At 52.8% G+C, this 20776-nt stretch overlaps 1 pseudogene; it reads right to left on the reverse strand.

Moving 5' to 3' along the window:
* LOC135529352 (formin-2-like) overlaps positions 1-20776 on the reverse strand; it is a 164518-nt pseudogene that overhangs the window by 97626 nt on the left and 46116 nt on the right.

Consider the following 20776-nt stretch of genomic DNA (forward strand, 5'->3'; position numbering starts at 1 on the left):
AGTATAGTGTAGTAATGATATAGTTCTGGGGTCAGTATAGTGTAGTGATGATATAGTTCTGGGGTCAATATAGTGTAGTGATGATATAGTTCTGGGGTCAGTATAGTGTAGTGATGATATAGTTCTGGGGTCAGTATAGTGTAGTAATGATATAGTTCTGGGGTCAGTATAGTGTAGTAATGATATAGTTCTGGGGTCAGTATAGTGTAGTAATGATATAGTTCTGGGGTCAGTATAGTATTGTAATGATATAGTTCTGGGGTCAGTATAGTATTGTAATGATATAGTTATGGGGTCAGTATAGTGTAGTAATGATATAGTTCTGGGGTCAGTATAGTGTAGTAATGATATAGTTCTGGGGTCAGTATAGTGTAGTAATGATATAGTTCTGGGGTCAGTATAGTGTAGTAATGATATAGTTCTGGGGTCAGTATAGTGTTGTAATGATATAGTTCTGGGGTCAGTATAGTAGTGATAATATAGTTCTGGGGTCAGTATAGTGTAGTAATGATATAGTTCTGGGGTCAGTATAGTGTAGTAATGATATAGTTCTGGGGTCAGTATAGTGTAGTAATGATATAGTTCTGGGGTCAGTATAGTGTAGTGATGATATAGTTCTGGGGTCAGTATAGTGTAGTAATGATATAGTTCTGGGGTCAGTATAGTGTAGTAATGATATAGTTCTGGGGTCAGTATAGTGTAGTAATGATATAGTTCTGGGGTCAGTATAGTGTAGTAATGATATAGTTCTGGGGTCAGTATAGTGTAGTAATGATATAGTTCTGGGGTCAGTATAGTGTAGTAATGATATAGTTCTGGGGTCAGTATAGTGTAGTGTGATGATATAGTTCTGGGGTCAGTATAGTGTAGTAATGATATAGTTCTGGGGTCAGTATAGTGTAGTAATGATATAGTTCTGGGGTCAGTATAGTGTAGTAATGATATAGTTCTGGGGTCAGTATAGTATTGTAATGATATAGTTCTGGGGTCAGTATAGTATTGTAATGATATAGTTATGGGGTCAGTATAGTGTAGTAATGATATAGTTCTGGGGTCAGTATAGTGTAGTAATGATATAGTTCTGGGGTCAGTATAGTGTAGTAATGATATAGTTCTGGGGTCAGTATAGTATAGTAATGATATAGTTCTGGGGTCAGTATAGTGTTGTAATGATATAGTTCTGGGGTCAGTATAGTGTAGTAATGATATAGTTCTGGGGTCAGTATAGTATTGTAATGATATAGTTCTGGGGTCAGTATAGTGTAGTAATGATATAGTTATGGGGTCAGTATAGTGTAGTAATGATATAGTTCTGGGGTCAGTATAGTGTTGTAATGATATAGTTCTGGGGTCAGTATAGTGTAGTAATGATATAGTTATGGGGTCAGTATAGTGTAGTAATGATATAGTTCTGGGGTCAGTATAGTGTAGTAATGATATAGTTCTGGGGTCAAGATAGTGTAGTAATGATATAGTTCTGGGGTCAAGATAGTGTAGTAATGATATAGTTCTGGGGTCAGTATAGTGTTGTAATGATATAGTTCTGGGGTCAGTATAGTGTAGTAATGATATAGTTATGGTTATATACAGTATAGTGTAGTAATGATATATTTCTGGGGTCAGTATAGTATTGTAATGATATAGTTATATACAGTATAGTGTAGTAATGATATAGTTCAAGGGTCAGTATAGTATTGTAATGATATAGTTATATACAGTATAGTGTAGTAATGATATAGTTCTGGGGTCAGTATAGTGTAGTAATGATATAGTTCTGGGGTCAGTATAGTGTTGTAATGATATAGTTCTGGGGTCAGTATAGTGTTGTAATGATATAGTTCTGGGGTCAGTATAGTGTAGTAATGATATAGTTCTGGGGTCAGTATAGTGTAGTAATGATATAGTTCTGGGGTCAGTATAGTGTAGTAATGATATAGTTCTGGGGTCAGTATAGTGTAGTAATGATATAGTTCTGGGGTCAGTATAGTGTTGTAATGATATAGTTCTGGGGTCAGTATAGTGTAGTAATGATATAGTTATATACAGTATAGTGTAGTAATGATATAGTTATGGGGTCAGTATAGTGTAGTAATGATATAGTTCTGGGGTCAGTATAGTGTAGTAATGATATAGTTCTGGGGTCAGTATAGTGTTGTAATGATATAGTTCTGGGGTCAGTATAGTGTAGTAATGATATAGTTCTGGGGTCAGTATAGTGTTGTAATGATATAGTTCTGGGGTCAGTATAGTGTAGTAATGATATAGTTATGGTTATATACAGTATAGTGTAGTAATGATATATTTCTGGGGTCAGTATAGTATTGTAATGATATAGTTATATACAGTATAGTGTAGTAATGATATAGTTCAAGGGTCAGTATAGTATTGTAATGATATAGTTATATACAGTATAGTGTAGTAATGATATAGTTCTGGGGTCAGTATAGTGTAGTAATGATATAGTTCTGGGGTCAGTATAGTGTTGTAATGATATAGTTCTGGGGTCAGTATAGTGTAGTAATGATATAGTTATGGTTATATACAGTATAGTGTAGTAATGATATATTTCTGGGGTCAGTATAGTATTGTAATGATATAGTTATATACAGTATAGTGTAGTAATGATATAGTTCAAGGGTCAGTATAGTATTGTAATGATATAGTTATATACAGTATAGTGTAGTAATGATATAGTTCTGGGGTCAGTATAGTGTTGTAATGATATAGTTCTGGGGTCAGTATCGTGTAGTAATGATATAGTTCTGGGGTCAGTATCGTGTAGTAATGATATAGTTCTGGGGTCAGTATAGTGTAGTAATGATATAGTTCTGGGGTCAGTATAGTGTAGTAATGATATAGTTCTGGGGTCAGTATCGTGTAGTAATGATATAGTTCTGGGGTCAGTATCGTGTAGTAATGATATAGTTCTGGGGTCAGTATAGTGTAGTAATGATATAGTTCTGGGGTCAGTATCGTGTAGTAATGATATAGTTCTGGGGTCAGTATCGTGTAGTAATGATATAGTTCTGGGGTCAGTATAGTGTAGTAATGATATAGTTCTGGGGTCAGTATAGTGTAGTAATGATATAGTTCTGGGGTCAGTATAGTGTAGTAATGATATAGTTATGGGGTCAGTATAGTGTAGTAATGATATAGTTCTGGGGTCAGTATAGTGTAGTAATGATATAGTTCTGGGGTCAGTATAGTGTAGTAATGATATAGTTCTGGGGTCAGTATCTCACCATGCTGGATGTCCTTCATGTCCAGATGCAGACTGGACATCAGAATCCCCACTGCCTGAGAACGCTTGTTGTTCAGCAATTTGACCACCTGCAGAGAGAGAGAAACATCAACACATGATAAACTCAGAGAGGAGGAGAGAAACAAACTAGAATGCTATTTGGCCCTACACAGAGAGTACACAGCGGCAGAATACCTGACCACTGTGACTGACCCAAAATTAAGGAAAGCTTTGACTATGTACAGACTCAGCGAGCATAGGCTTGCTATTGAGAAAGGCCGCCGTAGACAGACATGGCTCTCAAGACAAGACAGGCTATGTGCTCACTGCCCACAAAATGAGGTGGAAACTGAGCTGCACTTCCTAACCTTCTGCCCAATGTATGACCATATTAGAGACACATATTTCCTTCAGAAATAATTTGAAAACAAATCCAATTTTGATAAACTCCCATATCTATTGGGTGAAATACCACAGTGTGCATCACAGCATCAAGATGTATGACCTGTTGCCACAAGAAAAGGTCAACTAGTGAAGAACAAACACCATTGTAAATACAACCCATATTTATGCTTAATTATTTTGACTTTTGTACTTCAACTATTTGCACATAATTTCAACACCATATATACATGTATATACACACACGTTGGGAGGGGGAGAAAGAGGGGGAGAAAGAGGGGGAAGAGGGGAGACGGGGGAGGGGAGACGGGGGGAGGGGGACGGGGGAGGGGGACGGGGGGAGGGGGACGGGTGAGGGGGACGGGTGAGGGGACGGGTGAGGGGAGGGCGGTGGGAGAAAGAGGGGGGGGAGTTATTGCAAATGTATTTTAGAAGCCTGACATCCCAGTTACAAAGTAATATTCTCAACCTCTGACGTGCTCAGTGGAAGGACATGTGGACCTGACCAACCTCTCACGTGCTCAGTGGAAGGACATGTGGACCTGACCAACCTATGACGTGCTCAGTGGAAGGACATGTGGACCTGACCAACCTCTGACGTGCTCAGTGGAAGGACATGTGGACCTGACCAACCTCTGACGTGCTCAGTTGAAGGACATGTGGACCTGACCAACCTCTGACGTGCTCAGTGGAAGGACATGTGGACATGACCAACCTCTGACGTGCTCAGTGGAAGGACATGTGGACCTGACCTTCCCACAACGCTGGTTACTACCGACTCTCATCCAAGGTCACGGTTTTCCCATTGACCTTTACCGTCCAGAACAGTTTCCTGACGGGAACAAAGTGACACCCCCAGCTAACATTCAGGATAGGATGAACTTCCTGTGTTCTTCATTCCATCCCTCCTGCTTCAACCTGGCATCATATCTAAACGTCTGCTCTATGACGTACCATATTCTTTCTATAATCAGAAACATGACATTTCCTCCGTTTCCTCCCCCAACAGCCCCGGGACAGTGTTGGCAGGCAATTAAGGAATGGAGAAAATAGTCAAGAAAAACAGTCTGTATATGATTATAAACGACTGGCGTCCATTTCCCCATCAGCAGCTGTAGCACAATGAACGACTCCGCTCTCTGATTAAATAATTACCCTGTAGGAGGTTGAGAGACAGACCAGACGTTCTGCTGGGAGAGGAGACCTGACCTCACACAGGCCAGGTCTACTAGGAGAGAGAGAGGGGAACCCACGGTGACCTCACACAGGCCAGGTCTACTCGGAGAGAGAGAGGGGAACCCACAGTGACCTCACACAGGCCACGTCTACTCGGAGAGAGAGAGGGGAACCCACGGTGACCTCACAGGCCAGGTCTACTAGGAGAGAGAGAGGGGAACCCACGGTGACCTCACACAGGCCAGGTCTACTAGGAGAGAGAGGGGAACCCACAGTGACCTCACACAGGCCAGGTCTACTAGGAGAGAGAGAGAGGAACCCACGGTGACCTCACACAGGCCAGGTCTACTAGGAGAGAGAGAGGGGAACCCACGGTAACCTCACACAGGCCAGGTCTACTAGGAGAGAGAGAGGGGAACCCTCGGTGACCTCACACAGGCCAGGTCTACTAGGAGAGAGAGAGGGGAACCCTCGGTGACCTCACACAGGCCAGGTCTACTCGGAGAGAGAGAGGGGAACCCATGGTGACCTCACACAGGCCAGGTCTACTTGGAGAGAGAGGGGAACCCTCGGTGACCTCACACAGGCCAGGTCTACTAGGAGAGAGAGAGGGGAACCCACGGTGACCTCACACAGGCCAGGTCTACTAGGAGAGAGAGAGGGGAACCCTCGGTGACCTCACACAGGCCAGGTCTACTAGGAGAGAGAGGGGAACCCACGGTGACCTCACACAGGCCAGGTCTACTTGGAGAGAGAGAGGGGAACTCACACAGGCCAGGTCTACTAGGAGAGAGAGGGGAACACACGGTGACCTCACACAGGCCAGGTCTACTTGGAGAGAGAGAGGGGAACTCACACAGGCCAGGTCTACTAGGAGAGAGAGGGGAACCCACGGTGACCTCACACAGGCCAGGTCTACTAGGAGAGAGAGGGGAACCCACGGTGACCTCACACAGGCCAGGTCTACTAGGAGAGAGGGGAACCCACGGTGACCTCACACAGGCCAGGTCTACTAGGAGAGAGAGGGGAACCCACGGTGACCTCACACAGGCCAGGTCTACTAGGAGAGAGAGAGGGGAACCCACGGTGACCTCACACAGGCCAGGTCTACTCGGAGAGAGAGAGGGGAACCCACGGTGACCTCACACAGGCCAGGTCTACTTGGAGAGAGAGGGTACCTCACACAGGCCAGGTCTACTAGGAGAGAGAGGGGACCTCACACAGGCCAGGTCTACTAGGAGAGAGAGAGGGGAACCCACGGTGACCTCACACAGGCCAGGTCTATTAGGAGAGAGAGAGGGGACCTCACACAGGCCAGGTCTATTAGGAGAGAGAGAGAGGGGAACCCTCGGTGACCTCACACAGGCCAGGTCTACTAGGAGAGAGAGAGGGGACCTCACACAGGCCAGGTCTATTAGAGAGAGAGGGGAACCCACGGTGACCTCACACAGGCCAGGTCTACTAGGAGAGAGAGAGGGGAACCCTCGGTGACCTCACACAGGCCAGGTCTACTAGGAGAGAGAGGGGACCTCACACAGGCCAGGTCTACTAGGAGAGAGAGAGGGGACCTCACACAGGCCAGGTCTATTAGGAGAGAGAGAGGGGAACCCTCGGTGACCTCACACAGGCCAGGTCTACTAGGAGAGAGAGAGGGGAACCCTCGGTGACCTCACACAGGCCAGGTCTACTAGGAGAGGGGACCTCACACAGGCCAGGTCTACTAGGAGAGAGAGAGGGGACCTCACACAGGCCAGGTCTATTAGGAGAGAGAGAGGGGAACCCTCGGTGACCTCACACAGGCCAGGTCTACTTGGAGAGAGAGAGGGGACCTCACACAGGCCAGGTCTATTAGGAGAGAGAGAGAGGGGAACCCATGGTGACCTCACACAGGCCACGTCTACTCGGAGAGAGAGAGGGGAACCCACAGTGACCTCACACAGGCCACGTCTACTCGGAGAGAGAGGGGAACCCACGGTGACCTCACAGGCCAGGTCTACTAGGAGAGAGAGAGGGGAACCCACGGTGACCTCACACAGGCCAGGTCTACTAGGAGAGAGAGAGAGGGGAACCCACAGTGACCTCACACAGGCCAGGTCTACTAGGAGAGAGAGAGAGGAACCCACGGTGACCTCACACAGGCCAGGTCTACTAGGAGAGAGAGAGGGGAACCCACGGTAACCTCACACAGGCCAGGTCTACTAGGAGAGAGAGGGGAACCCTCGGTGACCTCACACAGGCCAGGTCTACTAGAGAGAGAGGGGAACCCTCGGTGACCTCACACAGGCCAGGTCTACTCGGAGAGAGAGGGGAACCCACGGTGACCTCACACAGGCCAGGTCTACTTGGAGAGAGAGAGGGGAACCCTCGGTGACCTCACACAGGCCAGGTCTACTAGGAGAGAGAGGGGAACCCACGGTGACCTCACACAGGCCAGGTCTACTAGGAGAGAGAGAGGGGAACCCTCGGTGACCTCACACAGGCCAGGTCTACTAGGAGAGAGAGGGGACCTCACACAGGCCAGGTCTACTAGGAGAGAGAGGGGAACCCACGGTGACCTCACACAGGCCAGGTCTACTTGGAGAGAGAGAGGGGAACTCACACAGGCCAGGTCTACTAGGAGAGAGAGGGGAACACACGGTGACCTCACACAGGCCAGGTCTACTTGGAGAGAGAGAGGGGAACTCACACAGGCCAGGTCTACTAGGAGAGAGAGGGGAACCCACGGTGACCTCACACAGGCCAGGTCTACTTGGAGAGAGAGGGGAACTCACACAGGCCAGGTCTACTAGGAGAGAGAGGGGAACCCACGGTGACCTCACACAGGCCAGGTCTACTAGGAGAGAGAGAGGGGAACCCACGGTGACCTCACACAGGCCAGGTCTACTAGGAGAGAGAGGGGAACCCACGGTGACCTCACACAGGCCAGGTCTACTAGGAGAGAGAGAGGGAACCCACGGTGACCTCACACACGCCAGGTCTACTAGGAGAGAGAGGGGAACCCACGGTGACCTCACACAGGCCAGGTCTACTAGGAGAGAGGGGAACCCACGGTGACCTCACACAGGCCAGGTCTACTAGGAGAGAGAGGGGAACCCACGGTGACCTCACACAGGCCAGGTCTACTCGGAGAGAGAGAGGGGAACCCACGGTGACCTCACACAGGCCAGGTCTACTTGGAGAGAGAGGGGACCTCACACAGGCCAGGTCTACTAGGAGAGAGAGGGGACCTCACACAGGCCAGGTCTACTAGGAGAGAGAGGGAACCCACGGTGACCTCACACAGGCCAGGTCTATTAGGAGAGAGAGGGGACCTCACACAGGCCAGGTCTATTAGGAGAGAGAGAGAGAGGGGAACCCTCGGTGACCTCACACAGGCCAGGTCTACTAGGAGAGAGAGAGGGGACCTCACACAGGCCAGGTCTACTAGGAGAGAGAGAGGGGAACCCACGTTGACCTCACACAGGCCAGGTCTACTAGGAGAGAGAGAGGGGAACCCACGGTGACCTCACACAGGCCAGGTCTACTAGGAGAGAGAGGGGACCTCACACAGGCCAGGTCTACTAGGAGAGAGAGAGGGGACCTCACACAGGCCAGGTCTATTAGGAGAGAGAGAGGGGAACCCTCGGTGACCTCACACAGGCCAGGTCTACTAGGAGAGAGAGGGGACCTCACACAGGCCAGGTCTACTAGGAGAGAGAGAGGGGACCTCACACAGGCCAGGTCTATTAGGAGAGAGAGAGGGGAACCCTCGGTGACCTCACACAGGCCAGGTCTACTTGGAGAGAGAGAGGGGACCTCACACAGGCCAGGTCTATTAGGAGAGAGAGAGGGGAACCCTCGGTGACCTCACACAGGCCAGGTCTACTCGGAGAGAGAGAGGGGAACCCACGGTGACCTCACACAGGCCAGGTCTACTAGGAGAGAGAGGGGAACCCACGGTGACCTCACACAGGCCAGGTCTACTAGGAGAGAGAGAGGGGAACCCTCGGTGACCTCACACAGGCCAGGTCTACTAGGGAGAGAGGGGAACCCACGGTGACCTCACACAGGCCAGGTCTACTAGGAGAGAGAGAGGGAACCCACGGTGACCTCACACAGGCCAGGTCTACTAGGAGAGAGGGGAACCCTCGGTGACCTCACACAGGCCAGGTCTACTAGGGAGAGAGAGGGGAACCCTCGGTGACCTCACACAGGCCAGGTCTACTAGGAGAGAGGGGAACCCACGGTGACCTCACGCAGGCCAGGTCTACTTGGAGAGAGAGAGGGGAACCCTCGGTGACCTCACACAGGCCAGGTCTACTCGGAGAGAGAGAGGGGAACCCTCGGTGACCTCACACAGGCCAGGTCTACTTGGAGAGAGAGAGGGGAACCCTCGGTGACCTCACACAGGCCAGGTCTACTAGGAGAGAGAGAGGGGACCTCACACAGGCCAGGTCTACTAGGAGAGAGAGGGGACCTCACACAGGCCAGGTCTAATAGGAGAGAGAGGGGAACCCACGGTGACCTCACACAGGCCAGGTCTACTAGGAGAGAGAGGGGAACCCACGGTGACCTCACACAGGCCAGGTCTACTAGGAGAGAGAGGGGAACCCACGGTGACCTCACACAGGCCAGGTCTACTAGGAGAGAGAGGGAACCCACGGTGACCTCACACAGGCCAGGTCTACTAGGAGAGAGAGAGGGGAACCCACGGTGACCTCACACAGGCCAGGTCTACTCGGAGAGAGAGAGGGGAACCCACGGTGACCTCACACAGGCCAGGTCTACTTGGAGAGAGGGGACCTCACACAGGCCAGGTCTACTAGGAGAGAGAGGGGACCTCACACAGGCCAGGTCTACTAGGAGAGAGAGAGGGAACCCACGGTGACCTCACACAGGCCAGGTCTATTAGGAGAGAGAGAGGGGACCTCACACAGGCCAGGTCTATTAGGAGAGAGAGAGGGGAACCCACGGTGACCTCACACAGGCCAGGTCTACTAGGAGAGAGAGAGGGGAACCCTCGGTGACCTCACACAGGCCAGGTCTACTAGGAGAGAGAGGGGACCTCACACAGGCCAGGTCTACTAGGAGAGAGAGAGGGGACCTCACACAGGCCAGGTCTATTAGGAGAGAGAGAGGGGAACCCTCGGTGACCTCACACAGGCCAGGTCTACTAGGAGAGAGAGAGGGGAACCCTCGGTGACCTCACACAGGCCAGGTCTACTAGGGAGAGAGGGGACCTCACACAGGCCAGGTCTACTAGGAGAGAGAGGGGACCTCACACAGGCCAGGTCTATTAGGAGAGAGAGAGGGGAACCCTCGGTGACCTCACACAGGCCAGGTCTACTTGGAGAGAGAGAGGGGACCTCACACAGGCCAGGTCTATTAGGAGAGAGAGAGGGGAACCCATGGTGACCTCACACAGGCCACGTCTACTCGGAGAGAGAGAGGGGAACCCACAGTGACCTCACACAGGCCACGTCTACTCGGAGAGAGAGAGGGGAACCCACGGTGACCTCACAGGCCAGGTCTACTAGGAGAGAGAGAGGGGAACCCACGGTGACCTCACACAGGCCAGGTCTACTAGGAGAGAGAGAGAGGGGAACCCACAGTGACCTCACACAGGCCAGGTCTACTAGGAGAGAGAGAGGAACCCACGGTGACCTCACACAGGCCAGGTCTACTAGGAGAGAGAGAGGGGAACCCACGGTAACCTCACACAGGCCAGGTCTACTAGGAGAGAGAGAGGGGAACCCTCGGTGACCTCACACAGGCCAGGTCTACTAGGAGAGAGAGAGGGGAACCCTCGGTGACCTCACACAGGCCAGGTCTCCTCGGAGAGAGAGAGGGGAACCCACGGTGACCTCACACAGGCCAGGTCTACTTGGAGAGAGAGAGGGGAACCCTCGGTGACCTCACACAGGCCAGGTCTACTAGGAGAGAGAGAGAGGGGAACCCACGGTGACCTCACACAGGCCAGGTCTACTAGGAGAGAGAGGGGAACCCTCGGTGACCTCACACAGGCCAGGTCTACTAGGAGAGAGAGGGGACCTCACACAGGCCAGGTCTACTAGGAGAGAGAGGGGAACACACGGTGACCTCACACAGGCCAGGTCTACTTGGAGAGAGAGAGGGGAACTCACACAGGCCAGGTCTACTAGGGAGAGAGGGGAACCCACGGTGACCTCACACAGGCCAGGTCTACTAGGAGAGAGAGGGGAACCCACGGTGACCTCACACAGCCCAGGTCTACTAGGAGAGAGAGGGGAACCCACGGTGACCTCACACAGGCCAGGTCTACTAGGAGAGAGAGGGGAACCCACGGTGACCTCACACAGGCCAGGTCTACTAGGAGAGGAGAGGGGAACCCACGGTGACCTCACACAGGCCAGGTCTACTCGGGAGAGAGAGAGGGAACCCACGGTGACCTCACACAGGCCAGGTCTACTTGGAGAGAGAGGGGACCTCACACAGGCCAGGTCTACTAGGAGAGAGAGGGGACCTCACACAGGCCAGGTCTACTAGGAGAGAGAGAGGGGAACCCACGGTGACCTCACACAGGCCAGGTCTATTAGGAGAGAGAGAGGGGACCTCACACAGGCCAGGTCTATTAGGAGAGAGAGAGAGGGGAACCCTCGGTGACCTCACACAGGCCAGGTCTACTAGGAGAGAGAGAGGGGACCTCACACAGGCCAGGTCTATTAGGAGAGAGAGAGGGGAACCCACGGTGACCTCACACAGGCCAGGTCTACTAGGAGAGAGAGAGGGGAACCCTCGGTGACCTCACACAGGCCAGGTCTACTAGGAGAGAGAGAGGGGACCTCACACAGGCCAGGTCTACTAGGAGAGAGAGGGGACCTCACACAGGCCAGGTCTATTAGGAGAGAGAGGGGAACCCTCGGTGACCTCACACAGGCCAGGTCTACTTGGAGAGAGAGAGGGAACCCACGGTGACCTCACACAGGCCAGGTCTACTAGGAGAGAGAGAGGGGAACCCTCGGTGACCTCACACAGGCCAGGTCTACTAGGAGAGAGAGGGGAACCCACGGTGACCTCACACAAGCCAGGTCTACTAGGAGAGAGACAGGGGAACCCACGGTGACCTCACACAGGCCAGGTCTACTAGGAGAGAGAGGGGAACCCTCGGTGACCTCACACAGGCCAGGTCTACTAGGAGAGAGAGAGGGGAACCCTCGGTGACCTCACACAGGCCAGGTCTACTAGGAGAGAGAGGGGAACCCACGGTGACCTCACGCAGGCCAGGTCTACTTGGAGAGAGAGAGGGGAACCCTCGGTGACCTCACACAGGCCAGGTCTACTAGGAGAGAGAGAGGGGAACCCACGGTGACCTCACACAGGCCAGGTCTACTAGGAGAGAGAGGGGAACACACGGTGACCTCACACAGGCCAGGTCTACTTGGAGAGAGAGAGGGGAACTCACACAGGCCAGGTCTACTAGGAGAGAGAGGGGAACCCACGGTGACCTCACACAGGCCAGGTCTACTAGGAGAGAGAGGGGAACCCACGGTGACCTCACACAGCCCAGGTCTACTAGGAGAGAGAGGGGAACCCACGGTGACCTCACACAGGCCAGGTCTACTAGGAGAGAGAGGGGAACCCACGGTGACCTCACACAGGCCAGGTCTACTAGGAGAGAGAGGGGAACCCACGGTGACCTCACACAGGCCAGGTCTACTCGGAGAGAGAGAGGGGAACCCACGGTGACCTCACACAGGCCAGGTCTACTTGGAGAGAGAGGGGACCTCACACAGGCCAGGTCTACTAGGAGAGAGAGGGGACCTCACACAGGCCAGGTCTACTAGGAGAGAGAGAGGGGAACCCACGGTGACCTCACACAGGCCAGGTCTATTAGGAGAGAGAGAGGGGACCTCACACAGGCCAGGTCTATTAGGAGAGAGAGAGAGGGGAACCCTCGGTGACCTCACACAGGCCAGGTCTACTAGGAGAGAGAGAGGGGACCTCACACAGGCCAGGTCTATTAGGAGAGAGAGAGGGGAACCCACGGTGACCTCACACAGGCCAGGTCTACTAGGAGAGAGAGGGGAACCCTCGGTGACCTCACACAGGCCAGGTCTACTAGGAGAGAGAGAGGGGACCTCACACAGGCCAGGTCTACTAGGAGAGAGAGAGGGGACCTCACACAGGCCAGGTCTATTAGGAGAGAGAGAGGGGAACCCTCGGTGACCTCACACAGGCCAGGTCTACTTGGAGAGAGAGAGGGGAACCCACGGTGACCTCACACAGGCCAGGTCTACTAGGAGAGAGAGAGGGGAACCCTCGGTGACCTCACACAGGCCAGGTCTACTAGGAGAGAGAGGGGAACCCACGGTGACCTCACACAAGCCAGGTCTACTAGGAGAGAGACAGGGGAACCCACGGTGACCTCACACAGGCCAGGTCTACTAGGAGAGAGGGGAACCCTCGGTGACCTCACACAGGCCAGGTCTACTAGGAGGAGAGAGGGAACCCTCGGTGACCTCACACAGGCCAGGTCTACTAGGAGAGAGAGGGGAACACACGGTGACCTCACGCAGGCCAGGTCTACTTGGAGAGAGAGAGGGGAACCCTCGGTGACCTCACACAGGCCAGGTCTACTCGGAGAGAGAGAGGGGAACCCTCGGTGACCTCACACAGGCCAGGTCTACTAGGAGAGAGAGAGGGGAACCCTCGGTGACCTCACACAGGCCAGGTCTACTCGGAGAGAGAGAGGGGAACCCACGGTGACCTCACACAGGCCAGGTCTACTTGGAGAGAGAGAGGGGAACCCTCGGTGACCTCACACAGGCCAGGTCTACTAGGAGAGAGAGAGGGGAACCCACGGTGACCTCACACAGGCCAGGTCTACTTGGAGAGAGAGAGGGGAACCCACGGTGACCTCACACAGGCCAGGTCTACTTGGAGAGAGAGAGGGGAACCCTCGGTGACCTCACACAGGCCAGGTCTACTAGGAGAGAGAGGGGAACCCTCGGTGACCTCACACAGGCCAGGTCTACTAGGAGAGAGAGGGGAACCCACGGTGACCTCACACAGGCCAGGTCTACTAGGAGAGAGAGGGGAACCCACGGTGACCTCACACAGGCCAGGTCTACTAGGAGAGAGAGGGGAACCCACGGTGACCTCACACAGGCCAGGTCTACTCGGAGAGAGAGAGGGGAACCCACGGTGACCTCACACAGGCCAGGTCTATTAGGAGAGAGAGAGAGGGGAACCCTCGGTGACCTCACACAGGCCAGGTCTACTAGGAGAGAGAGAGGGGACCTCACACAGGCCAGGTCTATTAGGAGAGAGAGAGGGGAACCCACGGTGACCTCACACAGGCCAGGTCTACTAGGAGAGAGAGGGGAACCCACGGTGACCTCACACAGGCCAGGTCTACTAGGAGAGAGAGAGGGGAACCCTCGGTGACCTCACACAGGCCAGGTCTACTAGGAGAGAGAGAGGGGAACCCACGGTGACCTCACACAGGCCAGGTCTACTTGGAGAGAGAGAGGGGACCTCACACAGGCCAGGTCTATTAGGAGAGAGAGAGGGGAACCCTCGGTGACCTCACACAGGCCAGGTCTACTCGGAGAGAGAGAGGGGAACCCACGGTGACCTCACACAGGCCAGGTCTACTAGAGAGAGAGGGGAACCCACGGTGACCTCACACAGGCCAGGTCTACTAGGAGAGAGAGAGGGGAACCCTCGGTGACCTCACACAGGCCAGGTCTACTAGGAGAGAGAGGGGACCTCACACAGGCCAGGTCTACTAGGAGAGAGAGGGGAACCCTCGGTGACCTCACACAGGCCAGGTCTACTAGGAGAGAGAGAGGGGACCTCACACAGGCCAGGTCTATTAGGAGAGAGAGAGGGGAACCCTCGGTGACCTCACACAGGCCAGGTCTATTAGGAGAGAGAGAGGGGAACCCTCGGTGACCTCACACAGGCCAGGTCTACTTGGAGAGAGAGAGGGGACCTCACACAGGCCAGGTCTATTAGGAGAGAGAGAGGGGAACCCACGGTGACCTCACACAGGCCAGGTCTACTAGGAGAGAGAGAGGGGAACCCTCGGTGACCTCACACAGGCCAGGTCTACTAGGAGAGAGAGAGGGGAACCCTCGGTGACCTCACACAGGCCAGGTCTACTAGGAGAGAGAGAGGGGAACCCACGGTGACCTCACACAGGCCAGGTCTACTTGGAGAGAGAGAGGGGACCTCACACAGGCCAGGTCTATTAGGAGAGAGAGAGGGGAACCCTCGGTGACCTCACACAGGCCAGGTCTACTCGGAGAGAGAGAGGGGAACCCACGGTGACCTCACACAGGCCAGGTCTACTAGGAGAGAGAGAGGGGAACCCACGGTGACCTCACACAGGCCAGGTCTACTAGGAGAGAGAGAGGGGAACCCTCGGTGACCTCACACAGGCCAGGTCTACTAGGAGAGAGAGGGGACCTCACACAGGCCAGGTCTACTAGGAGAGAGAGGGGAACCCTCGGTGACCTCACACAGGCCAGGTCTACTAGGAGAGAGAGAGGGGACCTCACACAGGCCAGGTCTATTAGGAGAGAGAGGGGAACCCACGGTGACCTCACACAGGCCAGGTCTACTAGGAGAGAGAGAGGGGAACCCACGGTGACCTCACACAGGCCAGGTCTACTTGGAGAGAGAGAGGGGAACCCTCGGTGACCTCACACAGGCCAGGTCTACTAGGAGAGAGAGAGAGGGGAACCCACGGTGACCTCACACAGGCCAGGTCTACTTGGAGAGAGAGAGGGGAACCCTCGGTGACCTCACACAGGCCAGGTCTATTAGGAGAGAGAGAGGGGAACCCACGGTGACCTCACACAGGCCAGGTCTACTAGGAGAGAGAGAGGGGACCTCACACAGGCCAGGTCTACTAGGAGAGAGAGGGGAACACACGGTGACCTCACTACAAGACTGCAGAAGTGTGTCTTAAAGCCAATTTATGCTTGATCCGAAAATGTGGTCTGAGACGCCGTACGGAGGGTGTGACACAACGCTGAGCCTCCGGAGGAACGCAGAAGACAAATTGAGCACCTCAAGTTCTGTACCATTGCGGAGGGCTCTGTATAGCTCAGCATTGACGTGGTTGACAGGAGGTGAAGGCAGGAGGTCCTGTATAAATCCTTCACAACAGCTCAGCGAAGTGCAAGTAGTATGAATGTCCTAACTTCTGCAGCAGCCCAGAGACTGGAGGTGTGTTTACTGTGTAGAGCCCAGAGACTGGAACAGTGTGTGTTTACTGTGTAGAGCCCAGAGACTGGAACAGTGTGTGTTTACTGTGTAGAGCCCAGAGACTGGAACAGCGTGTGTTTACTGTGTAGAGCCCAGAGACTGGAACAGCGTGTGTTTACTGTGTAGAGCCCAGAGACTGGAACAGCGTGTGTTTACTGTGTAGAGCCCAGAGACTGGAACAGCGTGTGTTTACTGTGTAGAGCCCAGAGACTGGAACAGCGTGTGTTTACTGTGTAGAGCCCAGAGACTGGAACAGCGTGTGTTTACTGTGTAGAGCCCAGAGACTGGAACAGCGTGTGTTTACTGTGTAGAGCCCAGAGACTGGAACAGCGTGTGTTTACTGTGTAGAGCCCAGAGACTGGAACAGCGTGTGTTTACTGTGTAGAGCCCAGAGACTGGAACAGCGTGTGTTTACTGTGTAGAGCCCAGAGACTGGAACAGCGTGTGTTTACTGTGTAGAGCCCAGAGACTGGAACAGCGTGTGTTTACTGTGTAGAGCCCAGAGACTGGAACAGCGTGTGTTTACTGTGTAGAGCCCAGAGACTGGAACAGCGTGTGTTTACTGTGTAGAGCCCAGAGACTGGAACAGCGTGTGTTTACTGTGTAGAGCCCAGAGACTGGAACAGCGTGTGTTTACTGTGTAGAGCCCAGAGACTGGAACAGTGTGTGTTTACTGTGTAGAGCCCAGAGACTGGAACAGTGTGTGTTTACTGTGTAGAGCCCAGAGACTGGAACAGCGTGTGTTTACTGTGTAGAGCCCAGAGACTGGAACAGCGTGTGTTTACTGTGTAGAGCCCAGAGACTGGAACAGTGTGTGTTTACTGTGTAGAGCCCAGAGACTGGAACAGTGTGTGTTTACTGTGTAGAGCCCAGAGACTGGAACAGCGTGTGTTCACTGTGTAGAGCCCAGAGACTGGAACAGCGTGTGTTCACTGTGTAGAGCCCAGAGACTGGAACAGTGTGTGTTTACTGTGTAGCGCCCAGAGACTGGAACAGTGTGTGTTTACTGTGTAGCGCCCAGAGACTGGAACAGTGTGTATTTACTGTGTAGCGCCCAGAGACTGGAACAGCGTGTGTTTACTGTGTAGAGCCCAGAGACTGGAACAGTGTGTATTTACTGTGTAGCGCCCAGAGACTGGAACAGCGTGTGTTTACTGTGTAGAGCCCAGAGACTGGAACAGTGTGTGTTTACTGTGTTTACTGTGTAGAGCCCAGAGACTGGAACAGTGTGTGTTTACTGTGTAGAGCCCAGAGACTGGAACAGTGTGTATTTACTGTGTAGCGCCCAGAGACTGGAACAGCGTGTGTTTACTGTGTAGAGCCCAGAGACTGGAACAGTGTGTGTTTACTGTGTAGAGCCCAGAGACTGGAACAGTGTGTGTTTACTGTGTAGAGCCCAGAGACTGGAACAGTGTGTGTTTACTGTGTAGCGCCCAGAGACTGGAACAGTGTGTGTTTACTGTGTAGCGCCCAGAGACTGGAACAGTGTGTGTTTACTGTGTAGCGCCCAGAGACTGGAACAGTGTGTGTTTACTGTGTAGAGCCCAGAGATTGGAACAGTGTGTGTTCACTGTGTTTACTGTGTAGAGCCCAGAGATTGGAACAGTGTGTGTTCACTGTGTTTCCCCCGAAGACCAACAACGTTGAAAACATTGTTTTTAGTTTGTGTTGTCTGATTTTGATCAGAAACTCAAGACAATGGACAGTTTTCCACTGCGAGTCAGCGCCACGTCGGTCTGCCTGGCACCCTGCGTCAGCGGCTGGAAACATTCTCCATCTGACAGTAGTCGACTACGTACGGACATGAACTTTCCCCTTCAGAGAATCAACAGATGACCCGTGAGTACGTCACCTTCTCTCGCTCTACACCCCCCCCCCTCGGGTTGGTAGGTGTCTCGCCGTTTCAACAGGACCAAAACAACCCAGATCCAAATAAACAGACTCCGTAACAACGGCAGTTCTGCTCTACAAAGTTATGGAGGAAATGGAAAAGAGCCTCACCTGGATGGGAGGACGTGGGAGGAAATGGGAAATGAGCCTCACCTGGATGGGAGGACGTGGGAGGAAATGGGAAATGAGCCTCACCTGGATGGGAGGACGTGGGAGGAAATGGGAAATGAGCCTCACCTGGATGGGAGGACGTGGGAGGAAATGGGAAATGAGCCTCACCTGGATGGGAGGCATTGGGAGGAAATGGAAATGAGCCTCACCTGGATGGGAGGACGTGGGTAATGTTAGAGCTCTGGGACCGGATCGATCAAACGTCTGAGTAAGAGAGCTGATGTAGGATCAGTGCCTTTTAGATCGCCGTGTGTACTTGGTCAGGGGAGAAGGTGATCCGAGAACAACACTTACTCTGATGCTTAAAAGAAGAAAGAAAATGGCACCTGGTCTGACGTCTGTGACCATTTTAGTCTGTCAAATGTGAATTGGGGGACACACAGTAAACAGAAGTGACAGTCTCTTTAAATTCCACACAGCCAGTTAGGAGCTCGAGAGGTGCTGACATCAGTCATGACATCAGACTGGGGTTAGACCAATGGAAAGAGGAAACAAAGGGGCTTCATCTCAGATCATTGAGGAGGTAGAGCCATATTGTTACCACAGTGTATGAAACAATACATACTTTGATAAGGGGGGGGGGGTGATTTGGTGAATGAAACCACTGAAGGCAAAATTAATGGATTGATTAAAATTCTCTTAACTTTTACCATGATATGTCCCTAAAATAAATTTCAGCATATTTAGTCAATTCATTTACAGTAAATATTGTCAGGCTTTTCAATAAAAGAAGATCGTAGTGGCATTACAAATCAAACAGTCTGAGTGCTGCTGTGTTTTCTTTGAGCCAACTGGCCTATGACATCGGCGCAGGCATTTCACACACATGACATTAACATGTAGCGCTCATTAATCCTCAACCTTTGTTCTCCTCTTAACGTAGAATCAGCCTCCTTAAATAGATCTTCAAATCGGACTAAAAATGCTAAACAATTTGATAAATCCCAACGGAAACACTTCCTATAGCTGGCACGCCGACCGGAATTAAAAACTAAAGAAACCATGTTAATTAAAATTAAATGGTTTCCGGGGTCACCTCCGGCAGCTAGCAGGGAATAAAGGATAGCATTTACTCCAATCAGCATCAGAGGAAACGTTTTAAACACGGACTGCAATCATTCTCTAAGGGAGTGGGACGACTTCAAGTATTTGAGGTCAAATCGCTGAAACAACATTAAAATTCCCAAAACACTTTATTTGGTAACTCAAATAGCATCCAGATTTAGGTCGAACCACAAGACAACTTTAGGAGAAAAGTGACGGGGCTCCATCTTTAAAATAAGACATAAGAAAAGATTGTCTCAGGAAAATTGTATTTTAATGGCAATATGTAATAACTTAATGTTAGAAATAAAAATAATACAGACAAGCAGCAGGCCGGGATCCCTCAGACTATACGGGCCGGGGACCGGACCCCTCAGACTATACGGGCCGGAGACCGGACCCCTCAGACTATACGGGCCGGAGACCGGACCCCTCAGACTATACGGGCCGGAGACCCCTCAGACTATACGGGCCGGAGACCGAACCCCTCAGACTATATGGCCGGGACTGCTCAGATCAGCTACAGACTGGTGTGTGTGTGTTTCCATGTGGGCTTCCCTGTAGCTGTAGCGTTGTTCTTTATTGATGACAGATCCTCGTTCTGCTACTCCTGTCCAAACAACAAGCTCTGCGGAGCTCAGATCAAATCACATCATCTGAACATGGTTTAGATGGTGAGACTGGGCTACATGGTCTGCCTCCACAATGGCACCCTGTTCCTTACATTGGGCCCTGATCAAAAGGACCGATCCCAGGTCGGGGGGAACCCCCCCCAGACAGTTCCCAGGTCGGGGGGAACCACCCCAGACAGTTCCCAGGTCGGGGGGAACCACCCCAGACAGTTCCCAGGTCGGGGGGAACCACCCCAGACAGTTCCCAGGTCGGGGGAACCACCCCAGACAGTTCCCAGGTCGGGGGAACCACCCCAGACAGTTCCCAGGTCGGGGGAACCACCCCAGACAGTTCCCAGGTCGGGGGGAACCACCCCAGACAGTTCCCAGGTCGGGGGGAACCACCCCAGACAGTTCCCAGGTCGGGGGGAACCACCCCAGACAGTTCCCAGGTCGGGGGGAACCACCCCAGACAGTTCCCAGGTCGGGGGGAACCACCCCAGACAGTTCCCAGGTCGGGGGAACCACCCCAGACAGTTCCCAGGTCGGGGGGAACCACCCCAGACAGTTCCCAGGTCGGGGGGAACCACCCCAGACAGTTCCCAGGTCGGGGGGAACCACCCCAGACAGTTCCCAGGTCGGGGGGAACCACCCCCAGACAGTTCCCAGGTCGGGGGGAACCACCCCAGACAGTTCCCAGGTCGGGGGGAACCACCCCAGACAGTTCCCAGGTCGGGGGGAACCACCCCAGACAGTTCCCAGGTCGGGGGGAACCACCCCAGACAGTTCCCAGGTCGGGGGAACCACCCCAGACAGTTCCCAGGTCGGGGGGACCACCCCCAGACAGTTCCCAGGTCGGGGGGAACCACCCCAGACAGTTCCCAGGTCGGGGGGAACCACCCCCAGACAGTTCCCAGGTCAGGGGGAACCACCCCCAGACAGTTCCCAGGTCAGGGGGAACCACCCCCAGACAGTTCCCAGGTCAGGGGGAACCCCCCCAGACAGT

This window comes from Oncorhynchus masou, unplaced genomic scaffold (assembly GCF_036934945.1).
Source record: "Oncorhynchus masou masou isolate Uvic2021 unplaced genomic scaffold, UVic_Omas_1.1 unplaced_scaffold_1144, whole genome shotgun sequence".
Taxonomy (NCBI): Eukaryota; Metazoa; Chordata; class Actinopteri; order Salmoniformes; family Salmonidae; genus Oncorhynchus; species Oncorhynchus masou.